Source organism: Echinops telfairi, unplaced genomic scaffold, assembly GCF_000313985.2.
Source record: "Echinops telfairi isolate 266 unplaced genomic scaffold, ASM31398v2 ScPeMD7_2;HRSCAF=8, whole genome shotgun sequence".
NCBI classification, from domain to species: Eukaryota; Metazoa; Chordata; class Mammalia; order Afrosoricida; family Tenrecidae; genus Echinops; species Echinops telfairi.
In genome coordinates, this window is record NW_022103898.1 from 68,995,379 (window position 1) to 69,001,422 (window position 6,044).

Consider the following 6,044-nt stretch of genomic DNA (forward strand, 5'->3'; position numbering starts at 1 on the left):
CAGTGTCTCCTTCTTTTGTGTGTAGGGTTGATATGACCCCGAACACCACCATCATCACGGGGTGTCTCCAAGGCTAGAAAAATGAGAGACTTGGGCCTATTTGATTTTCTCTTTCTACAGGCAGGCAAGTAAGTGAGGTGGAGTCTGGAAACGGGTGTTTGGCTGCCAAGTTTTAGAGTGTGCCTCAGTGAAAATCAGGAAATACCCAAACAGCCGACATTCCTTTGTGCTTGTTAGTTGCCATGGAGTTGGCTTCAATTCACAGAGGTCTCATGTAAACAGAACCCAAAGCTCTCCAGTCACGCGCTCTCCTGGTGATCACGGGGATGCAGGAGTCCTTGCAGCGGCTATTGTGTGTCCATCGGATCAAAGGTTTCCTGAGTTCTCATTGGCCCTCTACTTTATCAAGTGTCATGTCATTGACTAATGGGGGTGGAGGCGCAAGGTCAGCCTCCCAACCATGGCAGCTCTGCAGGAGAAAGACGAGACTTTCTATGCTGGTAAAGGGTTCCAGCCCTGCCCCACGGAGACAGTGCTGCTCTAGCTGGGGAATCTCAATGAGTCAGAGTTGACTTGAGGGCAGTTCGTCTGGTTCAGGTTTAGACCAGTGATTGGTGCTTTTTGATGATGTGTCTTTGGTGGCTATTAAAAATCGTGTAGTAGGAAAAGATTCAGTGGTACACAAAATTAGCTACAAAATATTGTCAACACAAAAATTAACTTACAGGACCCAATTTCACATTTCCTGGGGTGAAATAAATACAAAACTTTAGCTAGATGTATGCAAAGAAATGATTGGTTTTTATACTCTGAAAATGTTGCTGTAGGTTGGGTTTCTCAGAAAACAGACACCGAGACAGAGGTTCATTTCTAGAGTGTTGTCAGGGACAGCGCCTCAGGGATGCAGGAGTGAGCAGAGGGAGAAGCCAAACTGTATGTAGTGCAGCCGTCACAGAGGTGAGAGCTCATCCCAAGGAAGCTCTCAAGAGATGATAGCGCTTTAGGACTGTCCCAAATAGAGGTCCTAGGCTGGGCTATTTCGCCTGCACAATTGACCAGTCACCGGGTTTGGCTTTCCTCTGGAAGGGGCTATAACCTGGGCAGTTTCCTCCACTGAAGGAAGCTTTGCAAAGGAATGCAATTGTGAGCCATCAACAGCCAACAATCCTGGCAGCTGTGTTCGGGGCTCTGGACCGGGTAACACAGCATTCACTACAATTGTGATTATCTCTGGATTTTGGGATTAAGGGTGGTTTTATTCCTTCTCTATTTTTGAACATTGTTTTCTGAAATTTATGACAAAAACATCGGGTCTCCCTAAGGAACGAATGAGTTGATACATGTAAATCACTTAACACCATTTCTGAAATGCATTAAGTATTCAAGAAATTCAGCTGTAAATATTTTGGATTTGAAAAGAAAGACATCCCTTGTGTTTATTAGAAGGTTAATGCTACTCTTGTCCAGACAACCATCTTCATTCTTGGACACTGAAGGCTTGCACCCCAGGGTTCGGGTATTATACTTAAAGAACATTTTGAAAAGAAGACAAATATGGGGATATTTTCAAGGAGCATGAAAGTGTGAAATAGGATTTAAAATAACACAAAGACTTCACTGCTAATTTTGGATTGTTTTCTTTTGTACCTCAACTGTGACATTTTTCCTTATAGCATCTCTTTGAAGCGCTGTCCGGCAGAATGTCTGATTGCTCTCCAGAACAGTAGTTGCTAGCCACACTTGAAATCAAGCTAGTGTTGAGAAACACATTTTATTCAATTTTAATTCACTGCAATGTGAATAGCTGCATGTTGCTAATGGGCCACCATTCTGGACAGTGCAGTTTTAGATTAATCCTGGGCAATGGTTATTCAGGTAATAGATCTAAAATATTCTCTCATGAAGCTTGGATTAGTTCCTTATCCCACCACCAGGATAATTACTAATCCGATTTAAAAATTGCCTTTTCTTTGGTGGTATGTTGTTATTGTGAGGAGCCATTTAGTCCATCCTAGCCCATAGCAACCCTGTGCTCAACAGAAGGAAGCACCGCCCGGTCCCGCACTTGCCTCACAACTGTTCCTGTGCTGGAGCCCATTGCTGCAGCCACTGTGTCAACTCAGCTCCGTGAGGGCCTTCCTCTTTTCCACAACCCGGTTACTTTTCCAAGCCAGACGTCCTCCAGGGACTAGTCTCTCCTGACCGCATGTCTAAAGTATGAAAGATGAAGCATTGCCATCATTGCCTCTAAGGAGCACTTTTACATTTTATTGTATTTATTTTTTCTTTTAAAAATAATTTTATTGCAGGCTCATACAACTCTTATCACAATCCAGTGTGTCAAGCACATTGGTACATTTGTTGCTATCATCATTCTCAAAACATTTGCTTTCTACTTGAGCCCTTGGTATCAGCTCATTTTTGCCCTGGTTTCTGCAGAGTGCTTCTGGTAGGTGTCACTCAGTCGCCATCTTCCCGGAAGTCCTCTCAGAATGATTTCTTTGATTAGTCACCTCAGCTTGCACTATAGGCACATTCCTCTGGCGCCCCTCACCCTCAGCAGCATCCAGCACCTTCTCCAAGAGCGATGACTGACCATTTGGTCTCATCATTGATCATTTAAGGAAACACAGTATTCATGGGTGATGCTGCTTATTTTTAAGCCAAACTCTTATTTGGCTAAAAGGTGACTTCTAGGAGAACGGTCAATTCCAAGTTCAAAGAGGATCTGGGGCAATAGCTGCAGAGGACTCCCAGTCTCGATCGGTTCACTAAATCTGGCCTTTTTTAGGAATCTGAATTTGTTCTGCACTTGGTCTCTTCATACCTGGGAGCTTCGACAGTGTCTGCCCGAATGGTAAGTAGCAGTAGCCAGGAACCACCTAATTCTGGTCTTTGCTAAATGAAGGTGTGCTTTACGTGGGCTATTAGTCCTAGGGACTGGTTTCTTCTCTGTCTTTGGTTTTCTTCATTCTCTTTTGTCCCAGGCGAGTAGGGATCAATAGCTGTATCTTAGGCACCGCTTACAAGCTTTTAAGACACCAGACACCACTCAACAAGCTAGCATGTAGAATATTATCTTCACAAACTATGTTATGCCAATGGACTAACTTGTCCCACAGTTCAGTTAGGACTATGGTCCTAAATCTGCAAACCCAGGAAACCAATCTTGTGAAATGTTTGGTTATGTCTAGAAATATCAATAACTTTGCTCCCATGTGGCTTATATACATTTTAATATATGCAGTGTACACAAATATGAATATACATGTACATACAGATAAACTTTTACATGCACACCATATACTCACAAGTGCCTTCCTATGTACATATATGCATTTATATCTACCTATGTAAGCACACACCTATATTTTGGTTGTTAGTCTGTTGTTATAACATTGTAAATTACAGCATTTAACAAAGTTGTCCCTCATTCTAATATATTTATGGTCTTCATTTACCTGATCGAGTTATTCATCCATTGTGTTAGTCTGGGTAGACTAAAGAAACAAATCCATACCACTCATATACAAGAACAACTGTACATTAAGAAAACATCCTAGCCCAGTTCAGACCAAGTCCATAAGTCCGATATTAACCCATATGTCCGATACCAATCTATAAAGTCCTCTTCAGACTCACTAAATACATGCAATGAAGCCAAATGCAGGAAGATCACAGGCTAGAGGGTGGATAGTCTTAAGGATCCAGTGACGGTGAGAGCATCTCAGCACTGGCGTAGGTCTCCATGTGGCTCCTCCAGGTCCAGAGCTCTCGCTTCCATCAGGATAGATCCATGTGTCTTATCAGTAGAGTCTCTCAGGGAGTAAGTGGAGAGAGAGAGTTGTCTTCAGCCTCCAAGGAGGAAAATCCAGGAATTCCCAGAATTCTCAGGAGAAGGCCATGCCTACACAGAGGCCTGACTGGCTATGATCCGATTAACAGACTAGACTCCAGCCCTTCACTCTTAATCCTCTCAAGTCCCAATTGACGCCAGATTTTGTAATTACCACATCCATATTGGGTAATGCCTTTCTCATCACCAAAAATAACAAATGTCTACTCTCTAGAAAATGACGCCCCTTTCTTCTCCCTCCCATTCGTGGTGACTATCAAAGAGTGGTGTTGTTTGTATACCTATTCTTAATTTTTTTTAATAGTGAGTCACACAATATTTGTTTTTTCGTGATGAAATTATTTCACTCTCCAGATTCATTCATGTTATGTTTCACAAACTCATCATTATTCCTATAGTATTCTGTTGTATGTATGTATGTATATATGTTGTATGTTTATACTACAATCTGTTCATTTATTCATTGGGCATTTAGGTTTTTTCCATTTTTTTTGCTATTGTAAATAGAGCTATAATGAACATAAGTGTGCATATGTCTGTTTGCATCATTGATCTTATCCAGTAGAACCCCAGACCTCAATGCAAATCCATTTTAGAGGAGCATCGAGATGCAACGCAGTCAAGTTTCTAAACAATTTTTCTCATAAGAAATAACTGAAAATGATTAATTTGTTCTCGACCATCAACTTTTTACCCTTACTTTGCCTGTTTATACAAAACATTACACAGAAATTTCAAAGTAAATAAGTTCAGAGTTAAATGATATAATTTAAATAAGAAACACAATATTTGAAAAAGTTTTTAACAACTACAGTATGGCCCATACCTTGAGATTGATGAGGATCTGGATCTGTGGACACGGATGTGGAGAAGAGGTGTAGAGAGTTATTGTTTGGAAGGGGAATCACCTTCCACAAAAATCAAAGGGTACCTGCCTTTCAGGAGTTTTTTTCCCCCCTTCTTTGCCTTTTTTCACTAAGAACTGGTTGGCTTTCTCTAAAAAAGGTCTATCTAATGTGGTCTGCTATTGGTGTTACCTTAACTGTTTTCTAAAAGGGTTTACTAAATTATCATCAACAATATCAATAACACGGTTAACCAGTTCCTTACCAGGATGATTCTTTTCAGAAATTTCTTTCTTAGGACCCATGTTTTTTTTAAATCTACAAAACAGTACAAAAAACCACAAAAACTAAGAAAATTATAGCAAAACACTTGGAACGCAGCCGCAAAAGACTAACAACGCCAATAACGCCGAGTGACCAAAGCACGTGCCACGGGTCAGATTCCATGCTTTGTCCCGATGCTCCTTGACATTCCATGTCCAAATTTGATTATGTTGAGTACTGATGCAGTTGAGTACGGGGTTCCACTGTACATTTTTACTTTTAAGGTGATAAGTAATTCTCCAAGCTAGAAATTTTCTCGTCATCTGTGGTAGCTGTCATGCTGTGGAAAGGCCAGTGTGGACCCGAGTCCCCTGATGGAGTCTCACGCAGGCATCTGCGTGAGCCAGCTTGGAAGTGGGTTTGCCATCTCCAGTCAACATGTGTTTGCAAGCTCATGAGTCTTGAGAGAACTGCCCAAGGTGGCTGCCCCTGAATTCCTGACTCAGAAATTGTGAAACATAATGGTTTTTTATCATTTTAGGTCATGAAATAAACCATCAAAAACAAATATTTATTGTGCGTTACTTATTAAATTAAGGGTGGCTGAGGCATAAATGATTATGCCTTTGACTAATAGCCAAAATGTGGGTGGCTGGAACCCACGCAGACGCACTTGGGCGCAGCCTTGGTGATCTGCTTCTGAAATGCCACAGCCGGGACAACTCCAGGAAGCACACGTGGGTTCTCTGTGCTGGCTTCATGAGTGCTCTCTAACTGATCTCTAGGTCGTAAAATCCATGGCAGTGGCTCTGAAGAACTCAAACAAAATTCATAATTAAACGAAGTTACAAGTTGGAATGCCAGTGAGAAGTGCTGAGTTGACTTGTTGATAAGGACATGTTACAAAGTTTCAGGTCTGCTAATAAATGCCCAAAGGGGCATACCACTCTGCTGTAACCTTCAACCTGAAGGCATTCAGCTTAAGCTCCTTGGGTCAGCTAACCTAGCTCCAGAACGAAGTGCTCAGAAGCAGGGGTCCTCAAGCTTTTTAAACAGGGGACAGTTCACTGTCCCTCAGA